The sequence below is a fragment of the Mirounga angustirostris genome, unplaced genomic scaffold (genome assembly GCF_029215605.1).
Source record: "Mirounga angustirostris isolate CCGP_5_RB_7025 unplaced genomic scaffold, mMirAng1.0.hap1 SCAF_3, whole genome shotgun sequence".
NCBI classification, from domain to species: domain Eukaryota; kingdom Metazoa; phylum Chordata; class Mammalia; order Carnivora; family Phocidae; genus Mirounga; species Mirounga angustirostris.
In genome coordinates, this window is record NW_026991711.1 from 92845932 (window position 1) to 92859821 (window position 13890).

Genomic DNA, 13890 nt, shown 5'->3' on the forward strand with positions numbered 1-13890 from the left:
TAGCAACAATGTAAAGAAAAATAAATGGGTAGAACTACGATTATAATTAAACACCTCAAACCTGTTAAAATTTAAAACTATCAAATGTAGAGTTAACCAACATATGCAAAGAATTCAAGAGTATGATAATATTAATATTGCTTCCACTTTAATCTCACACAAGTAATTCACAAAAAAGTGCTAAGATGCACTTTGTAATTGAATTTTGTAAGCATTAAAATTCTGAAATTTTTTTTTGAAATGCTTGTTTTATATTTATTTATTTATTTTATTCTTATGTTAATCCCCATACATTACATCATTAGTTTTAGATGTAGTGTTCCATGATTCATTGTTTGTGCATAACACCCAGTGCTCCATGCAGAATGTGCCCTCCTCAATACCCACCACCAGGCTAACCCATCCTCCCACCCCCCTCCCCTCAGAACCCTCAGTTTGTTTTTCAGAGTCCATTGTCTCTCATGGTTCGTCTACCCCTCCGATTTCCCCAGCTTCATTCTTCCCCTCCTGCTACATTCTTCTTCTTCTTTTTTTTCTTAACATATATTGCATTATTTGTTTCAGAGGTACAGATCTGAGATTCAACAGTCTTGCACAATTCACAATGCTTACCAGAGCACATACCCTCCCCAGTGTCTTTCACCCAGTCACCCCATCCCTCCCACCCCACCCCCCACTCCAGCAACCCTCAGTTTGTTTCCTGCGATTAAGAATTCCTCATATCAGTGAGATCATATGATACATGTCTTTCTCTGTTTGACTTATTTCGCTCAACATAATACCCTCCAGTTCCATCCACGTCGTTGCAAATGGCAAGATCTCATTCCTTTTGATGGCTGCATAATATTCCATTGTATATATATATACCACATCTTCTTTATCCATTCATCTGTCGATGGACATCTTGGCTCTTTCCACAGTTTGGCTATTGTGGACATTGCTGCTATAAACATCGGGGTGCACGTACCCTTTTGGATCCCTACTTTTGTATCTTTGGGGTAAATACCCAGTAGTGCAATTGCTGGATCAGAGCATATGACTCTTGATCTCGGGGTCCTGAGTTTGAGCCCCATGTTGGATGTAGAGATTACTTGAAAGAAAAGAAAGAAAGAAAGAAAGAAAAAGAAAGAAAGAAAGAAGGAAGGAAGGAAGGAAGGAAGGAAGGAAGGAAGAAAGAAAGAAAGAAAGAAAGAAAGAAAGAAAGAAAGAAAGAAAGAAAGAAAGAAAGAAAGAAAGTTAGTTGCTGGACTCTTTTCCAGAGCAGTCATTTTGTATTTGCAGCCAAATTGTATGAGGGTTCCAGTCCCTCCACAGCCATGTCAACACTTGGTGCATTAGTCTTTTTAATTTCAGCCATTTCAAATTGTGTGTTTTTGTTTTTGTTTTTTTAAATCACTCTTGGGGCTCCTGGGTGGCTCAGATGGTTAAGTGTCTGTCTTCGGCTCAGGTCATGATCTCAGGGTCCTGGGATCAAGCTCCGCATCGGGCTCCCTGCTCAGTGGAGAGCCTGCTTCTCCCTCTGCCTCTGGCCCTCCCCATCGTGCTCTCTCTCTGTCAAATAAATAAATAAGTCTTAAAAAAAAAAAAATCACTCTTCCTGCAGCAAGGAAAAGGAGTTGAAAGGGACAAAAAGCCAGTTGGGTGGCTTTTGTAGTAGTCCAGGTGGGAGGCTTTGAGAGCGTTAGCAAACCTCTGGCCTCCTTTCCCATCAGGAGATAGAGCGGCTGCAGGAAGGGGATAGTAAAGAAGAATTTACTTTTGAATGTATTGAGCACACAGTGCACAGGGTTGAGCAATGAGGGATTCGCAGAGCCAGAAGGAAACACGTATCTTGCTAATGATGGGCTCCTGACCCTGCTTTGAGGGCTGGGGACCCCACCCGTAGAGGGGGTCGTGGGCAAGGCAAAGAGATAGCTCTTGTCTCCTTGGCTGAGAGGATGAAGCAAATCCTCACACAGAAGGAGTTTAAGTAGTAGTTATCTTTTGAAATAATTCTGTTACAACATCACTCAACTAATTCAATATTAACTTACAAATTGGCTGATCTTGTGTCTCATCTAGGTGCACAGAGCCTCCCTTCAGGTGGCTCAAAGTTTAGTGAGTGAAGGGAGCTGACCATCATTTTGAACACTGTTTTTCACAGGACCTGTTTCTTTGACACTCTCTCGACCCCAATTTATTTATCTGTAGCCTCCTCCTGAGGGGTCCCAGGCTTACAAAAGGGCAGCTCTGTCGACAAGGTGAATTCGCTGAGCTACCTGTGCAAGGGCTGATGAACATCAGTTCCATCTTCCGGGATTCCAGCAGGACCACTGCTCAGGCTTCAGGCCGTGAGTGGCTCCATCCTCAGCTGTCTCCCAGAAGCCACGCAAGCCCGTGTTTTCACCCCCACTCTCGGGGCAGACTGAGATGGGGGTGGCCGCAAAAAGTACCCTGGGAAGACCGAGTGGTCATAAAAGCGTGCTAGTCAACCGCGTGCCTCCTAGCTCACCAGATGTGTCAAGAGGCCAATCAGCGCCAAGAGTGCCCAAAGACAAAAATGGTCATTTATTGGGAGAACAGAAAGTGGAGCCCTGGCTAAAACCACTTTGCTTTCACCAGCAACTTTTTAATCCCTTTGTCTGGTGCATGAAATCAGTTCCCAGAACACAAGGTTTATTAATAACTGTGGGACCTTTTCCCAGTCTCCAGATCAATTGGCAGAAACCTCTAGCTACTTCCTTCTGGATGATTCTATTATTTAGTGGCATCTCCTTGAAACTGGTACAGTTTTTTTTTTACCTGGCTTGGGAATTGCACATCACCCCCACCCCCCCACCCCGACCCCCACCCAACAAACCAGACTCACCGGGAGGCTTTGTCTCCCTGTGCACCTTCCTGAGTGGCTGGCTTCTTTGCTTCCGGGGAGATGCTCCTGCTGTCTCAGTGGACTGCAGGGTGATGTACCTCTCCTCCGGGCTGGCTCCTCACTGCCCGGAGTGCTCCTGAGTGTTGACAGGGATCCACGGAGCCAGCCTGATTTAGGATGAGGTCATTTTGAGCTGCTTCCTCTCCTTGTGGTTGGCGAAGGCCCCAGAGTCAGCTGCTGGGCAGGGGCTAAACAAGGCCCAGGTCTTAATGTGGGGACTTGGTGTGTGTGTGGGGGGGCACTTCTGCAGGAGGAGGCTCTAATCATGGCAGCTCCTACAGCGGTAGGGAGGGGGTCAGTGTCATAAATGCAGGATTTCTTCCAGAGCTTGCCTTCTGCTCTCCTTCACCCTTCTCTGGGGCTTCAGCATGCCGCGGCTTTACCAGGATCTCCCCTCAGGAAACTGCCCTCTGACTCTGCCCCTCCAAGCTCCACCCCACCCGCCAGCCTGCTGTCTGTATCTCCAGAGACTGGCATCCTAAACCCAGCCTGGCACCGTGGGATGGACAGGCCTGGGGTCCCCTGGCCCTGGCCCCTGAGCTCACCTGTGAAGAAATGAAAACAAGCACACCTGCCTTGTGAGGTTCAGAGATGGTAGGACCAAAGCACCTCCCGGACACAGTGCACAGCAGGCACACACCACGTGGCCACCAAGAGCTGACTTCATTTCCCCGCAAAGGTGCTCACCCCCCTCTCCTGCCTGTCCCCGTGAATGGCCCCAGCGCTCCTTGTCACTCAGACCCAATGACAAAGCAGTATTCGTGTGCGTCTTTCACTGGTCTGTTGTGGTTTTTTGCTCTTGTGGTAAAAGAGACATAACATAACACTGACCACCTTCACCAGCCATCTCTAAGTGTAGAATTCAGGGGCATTAAGTCAGCACTTTTCCATCCTCCCCAAATTAACACTCTGCCCGCCTTAAACAGCACCTCCCCGCTCCTCCCTCCCCTCAGTCCCTGGCAACAGCCTTCTTCTGAATCTATGAAGCTGACTACTCTAGGTGCCTCACAGAAGTGGAACCAGACAGCATCTATCCTCTTGGGTCTGGCATAATGTCCCTCAAGTCTCACTCATGTTGTAACATATGTCAGAATTTCCTTCTGGATAATATTTCCGGCTGACTAATATTCCATTGTATGTATAGACCACATTTAAACAATCCACTCACTGGGCTATTTTCCAAAAGGGTTTTTGGAGGGGAAAGTAATGCATGAACACACATCACAGAAGAGTGTAGAGTGAAACCATGTCTCCTCCCGGCGCCTCAGTCCCCGGCCCTCGGATTTTCCCTCAGCAGTGACCTTCCACTCCACCTTCCTGTCTGCGCCCACTGCCCAGACTCTGCCTTCTGGAAGCTGTCCTGCACACACTGCCAGAGGGGGTGTCCCCCTTACCGCATGTGGCCTTCCAGGATGCCCACCAGCTGGTCCCTGCTGACCACTACAGCGTATGTCCCTGACACCGCGGCTGCTTCCTCTCTCCAAGATGCCTGAAGACACCTTCTTCTCCTCACCAGAGTCGGTACCAATGCCTCCTTCCCCAGAAAGGTGTCTGGACTATTCCCGCCATCCCAACAGGAATTCCTCTCTCCCTCCTTGTGCTTCTATGACGCTGACCCTAATCTGACCTGGCTCTGGAGTGCTTGGTTACTCTCCAGTCTCTCCCCAGGTAAGTCAACTCCTGTCAGGAAAGGAAGCTCATTTATCCTTGAGTGTGCTTGGGTGACTTCTCCACACAGGCCTGGGCTCTGAGACTGGCCTGCGGGGCGTCCCTCAGCTTCTCACACGTCCTTCTCCTCAGAGCCCCGGGGATAATGGTTCTTCCTCACAGGCTTGCTGAGGCAACTCAATCAGTGTCAGGTAAACCCAGTTGGCATTTAATAAGTGCAGGCCCCCCTCCATGGGAGCAGGACTGGCTGGTAGGTGCCAGGGTGTGTGACGCTCACCCACCAGCACAACTGGACCCTGGTGTCCTTAATGCTCAAGGGTCCCCCTTCAACACAACTGAAGGAAGGGAAGATCTGGGTGAGGAGGGCCAGTTCTTGCATCAGGGAAGTGGGGGGAGGCATGAGGTGGTGCCCCATCCTGGGTACTGCCCCAGAAGCTTCCACAGATGTGAAGGGCCCCTGGAACTGGGTTTAGGGACCAGGTCACATGCTGAGGTCTGCCCAGAAGCTGCAGCCCACCAAGGCCCACCTTTGCTTCCACCCTCCTCTCTCCCAACTATCTCCAACTCTTCTGGTGGGGCCGTGGGAAGCATTGCCAGAGGACGGGGCATGAGTGCATGTAGCCCCTGAACCCCAGGACCCCAGTGCCAGAATGTTCAGATCCTCATGGCCTCCCCTCTACATGGACGAGTTCTTCTGGTGCTTTCATACCTGACAGGGCAACCAGAGAGGCCTCAGCTCATAAAGGAAATCTGCTCCTTTACCATTCACTCATTCAAGTCCAGTGTTTGTGGAAGACCAAGTGTCGGGCACGGTCCTATGGGGCATCGTCTGTTGTTGTGCAGACTTACAACCCCTCCCGTTGCCATCCTCCTCTTTGTCTGGTGCCTCCTATTCCTGAGTCTAGCTGCTGAGACTCCCTCAACCAGCAGTGCCCCTCCCCCGGGGTCCAGATCCAGCTTTCTCTACGTAATGATGCTAGTTCTCTTTTGTCTCTTGCTTTTTGCCTTCCTAAATTTTGTGGACATCTCTGATCATTTGTCACTTTCTTGCCCCATTTCTTTGTCTTCCGGATTTATGCCTATTCCGATCCTGTCATTACCTTTTCGTGATGTTTCCGACAGGAAGCAGAGATAAATTCTGGTGTTGCAGTTGCCATAGCTAACTAGAATTGCCTTCCAATTTAATCTTCACTTGGAATGTTTTCACAATGATTTATGGAATTTGGATAATGTTCAGTTAGAAAATAGTATTTGTTTTCAGAAATCTGGAAAAATACAGAAGTATTCAGAACATAAAAATCAGTCATAATCCCAGAAATGCAGAAATAACCACTCTTAACATTTTGCTTTATGTATAATAGATTCTTTAAAGGAGAAAATGTCACCTCTTTTCTGCTTTCTTGAATTTGATGTTGACACTTGGGGGCTGCTGGCTCCCCTGAAGAAGGCTTTTTATCATTGGGAGACACTTGCCAAACCGTGCTTGGACACCCCAAAGATTCACTGTTACACTGACTGGTGCCTCTCCCTGTTCCGCGCGCCCCCCCCCCCCCCCCATTTCCCTTGGTCTGCCCACTTCCACCCACGGTTCAAACCTTCAGTGCCTGGAGGAGGGTGATCAGGGAACATGGAGCACGCCTCCCAATGCTGTCATCCCCAGGGAATGTTCTGCCAGGAGAGAGGACTAGGAGAAAAGCACCTCACTGCATTCCACAGTCGCCTGTCAGCTGCCCCTGGCTGTTGTCTGGTCCTTGGTGATCCCTGATGGGGGATTTCGGGATCCTTGAGGAGTCACTGGTTGGGGGGAAGGTGGCCAGTCCTGGAAATGGGCAGCTCTTTAATCCACCAAATCAAAATGACCCCCCACCTGAGTCTTAGCACGCTGAAGTTCTGGATTCAGAACTTAGGCTAGGGCGCCTGGGTGGCTCAGTTGGTTAAGCGACTGCCTTCGGCTCAGGTCATGATCCTGGAGTCCCGGGATCGAGTCCCGCATCGGGCTCCCTGCTCGGCAGGGAGTCTGCTTCTCCCTCTGACCCTCCTCCCTCTCATGCTCTCTGTCTCTCATTCTCTCTGTCTCAAATAAATAAATAAATAAAATCTTAAAAAAAAAAAAAAAAGAACTTAGGCCAAATATGGAAAACATTTACGCTGAAAGTCAAAGAAACACAAATCAGAAAGGCAATGAAATGCATCCTTCCACCCTTGCTCAATAAACTGCAGATATTTTCAAAAAGAAAATCACCAGTGAGACAGGGAGTTGTATATTGCTCTTGGGTGTATACACTTACAAAATGCTTTTGGGAAGTAATTTTCCAATAGTACTAAGAAGCTGAAAATGTTTATACTTTTTGATCTAGTAATTTTACTTATGGGACTTTGATGTAAGGAAAGAATTCTAAATGTAATAAAGCTTTGTGCACCAAAATAGTGGCAGCATTATTAGTGATGTCAGAAATGATAACAACATAATCTAAATGCCCAACAGTAAGGGAATAGTTTCATGAATACTATTTGTGAAAAGTTTATTACAGTATGACCAAGTGATTGTTATTGGAATAAGTGAAAACAGATAAACCCAGTATTTAATATATAGTTTGCTGATGTTGTCAAGACAAAAGTAATATAATACGGAGAAAGGGGAAAATACACTAACGTTTTAATACTAGTTATCTTTTTAAAAGATATTTTATTTAAATTTATCTATTTTTTTTTTTTTTAGTAATCTCTATACCCAGTGTGAGGCTTGAACTTACGACCCCGAGATCAAGAGTCACATGCTCTACCTACTGAGCCAGCCAAGCACCCCAATACTAGTTATTTTTGAATGAAGGGGGGGACAGAAAATATTTTGGTTTTTCCTCTCTATTTTTCAGTATTTTACAAATTATCTATCATCCCAGTATTACTTTATAATTGGAAAAACAATAGTAAACCTACCTTTTAAGGGAAAAATAATTAGCCAGTTGCACTTTACTTAAGTGCTACTGTATATTCAGATCAGAGATTTGTTTTAATTTTTTTAAAGATTGTACTTATTTATTTGAGACAGAGAGAGTGAGCAAAAGAGAGAGCGTGAGTACGGTGGAGGGGCAGAGGGAGAGGGAGAAGCAGACTCCCCACTGAACAGGGAGCCCGGCATGAGGCTCGATCCCAGGACCCTGGGATCATGACCTGAGCCAAAGGCAGATACCTAATGACTGAGCCACCCAGGCGCCCCTAGAGATTTCTTTTAAAAATGGAATTAAATTGAGCTCATCTTGTGCAATTCTTTATTATTTTACTGATGAAGAAACTGAATTTAAAGAGGGCAATGGCTTTGCCCCAACCTTGCATCCTGGGCCCTTGTTTGTGCCCATCTCCACACTGCCTCAGAGAATGAGTGAGGCACGGGATGGGAGGGCACCTACCAGTCAATTCATAACATCTCAGTGAGTTAAAGAGGACAGAGTTCAAGGTGGTTGTCCCTGAGGAGCAATGGGCAGTCCACATCCTTGTGGATGGGGGTGAGGGGGGTCAGACTTGGGAAATGCTGGGCATCATCTCAACTAGGAGACCGCTGGAGCCAGTCGCTTCCCAGGCACAGCTCAGGCCACCTGCTCTCCAGTAAGTGTCCGTGCTATGACCCTCTTTCCTCTTGCCAGCCCTCTTTCCACTCTGGTTGCATCTCAGGGCACTTGATTAACTGGACTTCCTACTTGGAACGCTGTCTCCTGTTTTCCTCTACCCTTCAAGATTCTGGCCGGTCGGTGAATTAAATTACTATAAGACAGATTAACCGGAGAAAGTAAAATTTAATTATATATGTACAGGGAATCTACAGAAACAGAGATCCCAAAGACAGATAGATGTCCGGCTTGAGCATCTTTATGGGATGAAGGTAGGAAATGGCAATCTGTTAGATTTTCCTGGTTTGTAGTCTGAATGTCACTGATGATTTTTCTGAGCGACCACAGAGCAACTGGCATGAAGATAATCCATACAAGAGCTTTGTGGTGAGGTAACCCACAAGAGAGTGCACAATACATAGCCCTCACAAGATCCAGGAAGTTTACTTCCAAATTTGGCCTAAGAAAGATCTACCCACAAATGGGTGCATCCCACATTCTGACCTGCCCAATTAGTGACCTCATCTGATTTTTTTTTTTTTTTAAGATTTTATTTATTTATTTGACAGAGAAAGACACAGCGAGAGAGGGAACACAAGCAGGGGGAGTGGGAGAGGGAGAAGCAGGCTTCCTGCCAAGCAGGGAGCCCGACACGGGACTCGATCCCGGGACTCCAGGATCATGACCTGAGCCGAAGGCAGTCGCTTAACCGACTGAGCCACCCAGGCGCCCCTCATCTGATTTTGCTTATATGCACATTAATAGCTTTGGCTAAGCCTTGGGTCTCTTGGAGCCACTAATACCTAAGAGGAATGTGCTGTGTGGTTGGGTATGGTGTGATTTTTTTTTTTGAAGTTTTTTTTTTTTTTTTTTAAGATTTTATTTATTTATTTGACAGACAGAGAGCACAAGTAGGGGGAGCGGCAGTCAGAGGGAGAAGGAGAAGCAGACTCCTTAGCGGGGAGCCCGATGGGGGACGTGATCCCAGGACCCTGGGATCATGTCCTGAGCCGAAGGCAGACGCTTAACTGACTGAGCCACCCACGTGCCCCTGTGTGATGTTTTTTTACAGAGTATCTGTTCAAGGAAATTTTCTTGAGGTTGGTGGGTTACCTAGTGTCAATCTAACCTATTCCGTGACCAACTTATCCTAACATGTGAGACTTTGGGTTAATGGGCGAGCACCCTTACATGCCTGACCTGTGTCCACCAATTTTGTGGCTTTGACTTGCAAGATGTCCCTTCACAAAAGCCTTTACCTCGTGTGCACATTAACCCACAGCATAGTTTGACTAACCAGACACTGGTCTGCTAAGGACTGTGAACTCACCGGTCTGTCTTGTGGGCTCTAAGAGCAGCTAATCGGACCTATGCCTGCATTCTGCCCTATCATCTTGCTCTTTATGACAAACAACATAACAGACAGAGACAAAGAAAAACAGTCACTATCTTTGGGAGGAAAAGGAGCCACAAAGTGTAAAAAAATGCAGCCCTCACAGGATCCAGAATGTCCACTCCCAAATTTAGCCTAAGAAAGATTTAGCTGCAAATGAGGTGTGACCCACGTTTCTGCCCAGCCATATCTAGCCACAAATGGGGTGCAACCCACATTTACAATGAGGATTGAGATGACAGTCACCCCTATGGACCAGGACCCCTATGACAAATTCTCCTGAGAGCTGGTACAGTTGGACAAAGAGAGTGAAGTGTGTTAAATAGATGACTTAGGATCCATTGCCTCTTTGGCTGTCTGCCTGATGCATGCCAGTACATGCATCTTCTGGTTGGCAGAGTCCAGAGAGAATATTCTCACTGGTCATAAAGCCACACTCTTAAGACACGGAACAAGGTGAAAGGAAAACCTAATCAGACCTATTGTTCTCCATGCTTTACAACAAATGACACAAAAGACAGAGACAAAAGAAAACAATGACCATCTCTGGAAGGAAAAAGATCAATACAAGACAAGAATACTCATAACAAAATTTACTAAAGTTGCTATACCCAAGGAACTAGTCTACAAATATCTTTTTTCCTGCAATTCTATATTTAGAAAGAGAAAGAAAAAGGACTCTCATCATTTTCATTTCCATCAGACCCCACAGGCAGAAATCTAGGAGGCTGATGTGGTAAGAAATCTTATCATCTGCCAGCTTTTATCAGCTGTCCCAGTATCTCTCAGCTGCAGCAATTCAAACTGAATAGTGTCCAGCCAGGGAAGTTCATCCTGCGGACTACACCAATTGTTGGGGAGGAAAAATTTTCCTTTACCCTTCAAAATTCTTGCTAGTCTAAGAATTATATTGACATGAGACAGATTAACAGAAAAAAATAAAATTTAATCATATATTTATGGGAATCCACAAAAACATAAGATATTCCAAAGACAGTCAGGCAAAATGAAGTACATATGTCATTTTGGACTAAGGAGATGGGTTAGGGGTCCAGGAGGTAATTTACAGGAAGACTGAAAAGAGTGTTTGGTAAACAAATGTTTGCTGGGCCATCCCGAAACAATGGCACAGAGAGAGGACTTTGATCAAGTAGGCATTGTTGTTTCCTCCCTATCCACCACCACTAGGTCATATTGTGTAGTTATCTATGCTGATAGCTCTCTTCCTGAGCAAGTCCTCTATCTAAATTCTTTTAGGCATTTAAGAGGAAGGTCAAATGTTCTTCCTGGGCCTTCTGTTTTGTTTTGTTTTTGTTTTTGTTTTTTTAAGATTTATTTATTTATTTGAGAGAGAGAGAGCACAAGCTGGAGGGGCAGAGGGAGAGGGAGAACCTGAAGTAGTCTCCATGCTGACCACTGAGCCTGATGGGGGCTCAATTTCATAACCCTGAGATCACGATTTGAGCTGAAACCAAGAGTTGGATACTTAATGAACTGTGCTACCAAGGTGACCCTGGGCCCTCTATGTTTTTTGTTTTTGTTTTTATTTTTATTATTAGTTTTTAAAGATTTTTATCCATTCATTTGACAGAGAGAGCACAAGCAGGAGGAGTGGGAGAGGGAAAAGCAGGCTCCCCACCGAGGAAGGAGCCTGATGCAGGGCTTGATCCCAGGACTCTGGGATCATGACCTGAGCCAAAGGCAGACGCTTAACCGACTGAGCCATCCAGGATTCCCATGTTTTTGTTTTTTGTTTTTGTTTTTTAAGCAATCAGCCTAAAGTAATCCACATGCCCAAGACACATGTTGTGGGGTGGAAAATTTTGCCCCCTACATCCCTTGGTTTACACACCTCTGTTCCTGTTAACTCAGGCTCAGCCTTCAGATCTCAGCTCCAGCTCCCTTTTTCTGGGAAGTCTTCCCTGACCACCAGACCAGATTATGCCCTCTTTGTTCTTTTCCTCCATAGAGAGATCACCACTGTAATTAAATAACCATCCACCTGTTGTGATAATGTCTATCTCCTCCTCCAGACCACAGAACCCTGTGGGATTATTTAGTCAACATCTCTGGCAACAAACTGTGCAGGCAGATAGTGAGTACTCAAAGTACATTAGATGAATAAATGAAAGTAACTGATTCTGCCAGCTCGACCAGAGGGCGGGGGCTGTGGGCTCCTTTTCCTGTCTGCTCCCTGGGACTGCTAAAAACCATCTGCTCTCATGGCATTGGAGAGAGCTAGCATAGCCTCCCTAATGCATTTATGCTTGCATTTGCTCAATAAGGATCTATTGAGAGGCTGCTATGTGCCAGTATTCTAGGCTTTTGGAATTTCCATAGGCAGTGAACATACCATCAAAATCCCTGCCTTCATGAGATTACATCTATACTAAGGGAGACATACTGAGCAAATAAACAGGAAACTATATTTTAAGCTGGTAGTAGAGCCACGAGGGATTTGGGGAGAAGTGGAGGTAAGCTTCGATTTGAAATGAAATGGTCGGGAAAGGCCTTCATGAGAAGGTGACTGGTTTTTTTTTTTTATTTATTTTTTATTTTTTAAAGATTTTTATTTATTTATTCATGAGAGACAGAGAGAGAGAGGCAGAGGGAGAAGCAGGCTCCCAAGGAGCAGAGAGCCCGATGCGGGACTCGATCCCAGGACCCTGGGATCATGACCTGAGCCGAAGGCAGACGCTTAACCATCTGAGCCACCCAGGTGCCCTGAAAAGGTGACTGTTGAGCAAAAACCTGCATGAGGTAACAGAGCAAGCTATGTGGCAATCTGGTGGAGGAGCATGGCAAACTAAATACAGGCTGCCCAGGCAAATGTGAATTACTCTGTTAGTGTAAATATGTCCCAAATATTGTATGGGACACACATTAAAAATTGTTCATTGATTATCTGAAATTCCAATATTCATATTGAATTATTTCACTTGTTACCATAAGAATGTATTACTATTGTAATTTGAAAAGCATCACATAAATTTTTTTTAAAGATTTATTTAAGCGAGCGAGCATGCACACAAGCAGTGGGGAGGGGCAGAGGGAGAGGGAGAAGCAGACTCCCCACTGAGCAGGGATCCTGATGTGGGGCTTGATCCCAGGACCCTGGGATCATGACCTGAGCCGAAGGCAGACATTTAACTAACTGAGCCACCCAGGGACCTCCCCCCCTTTTTAAAAAAAGATTTTGGATCGCATAAAATTTTAAGATAAATAAACATGAGGCATTCTTCCAGGAATCTTTATGTCCAAATATAAAGGTAAAGCTAATAATCTACACCCAACCTAATGCCCTCTGAGGTAATCACTCCTCTGAGGTAACCATTACTAATTTCCTGAATATAGCCCTTTTCCTCCTCCTCTTTTGCATGTATACACATTTGTATTAGCTTCCTAGGACTGTTGTCAAAATGTTCCACAGACTGGGTGGCTTAAACAACAGAACTTTATTCTCTCACAGCTCTGCAGGCTGGATGTCCAAGATCAAGGTGTCAGCAGGACCATGCTCTCTCTGCAGACTGTAGGGGAGGACCTTTCTTGGCCTCTTGCAGCCTCTGAGAGCCCAGGCATTTCTTGGCTTATGGCAGCATAGCTTTTATCTCTGATTCCATCTTCAGGTCTTGTTCTTGCTTTTCCAAATTTCCCTCTTCTTAAAAGGACACTAGTCATTGGATTAGGGCCCATCCTAATCCAGGATGACTTCATCTTAACTTAATTACATCTGAAAAAACCCTATCTCCAAATAAGGTCACATTCCCAGGTACTAGGAATTAGGACTTCAACATATCTTTTGGGGGGGACACAATTCACACATAACACTTAGCTTCAAGGACTCCAAACCATCCCCAGGTTGTTGATTTTTCTTTGGTGGTGGTGGTGGTGGTTTATAAGGCCCCAGGTGGTATGATCCCCACTTACCTCTATGACCCCATTCCTGCAACCTTTTTCTCTAATTTGCTCCTCTCCGGCCACACAGTCTCTGTGGTTATGTCTCCTTCCTCATTCCCATTCTTGCTTATTTTTACATGTGCTCTTGATGTAGTTCTGGAATGTTAGTGAGGTCCGGAGCCTACATCCAAGAAAAAATTCTTGAGACATCTTTGGTGCAAAAAGGTGATTTTATTAAAGCATGGGGACAGGACCTGCGGGCAGAAAGAGCTGCTGCCCCAGGATTGGGAGGAGCAACTGATTATATACCTTGGGGTTGGAGGAAATAAAGATAAGGGAAGTTCCTAAAGGACATTCATAAACTAAAGAAGACTCACAGGATCCCGGAGGAAAGTTATAATCTTCCTATCTCAAGTATT

General features: G+C 45.7%; 1 long non-coding RNA gene across 11 annotated transcripts in view; it reads right to left on the reverse strand.

The window, feature by feature from the left end:
* LOC123839510 (uncharacterized) overlaps positions 1–13890 on the reverse strand; it is a 46769-nt gene that overhangs the window by 7619 nt on the left and 25260 nt on the right. For 5 of the 11 annotated variants that reach the window (XR_010410109.1, XR_010410108.1, XR_010410110.1 and 2 more), the window contains exons 3-6: positions 13502–13652; positions 6172–6395; positions 2849–5841; positions 2259–2433 (exon numbers count right to left, since the gene is read on the reverse strand). This is a non-coding gene — a long non-coding RNA (uncharacterized LOC123839510). Of the gene's footprint in view, positions 1–244; positions 1552–2258; positions 2434–2848; positions 5842–6171; positions 6396–13501; positions 13653–13890 lie in introns of those variants that run through there. The other 6 variants (XR_008505641.2, XR_010410106.1, XR_008505640.2 and 3 more) reach the window with 6 other exon arrangements.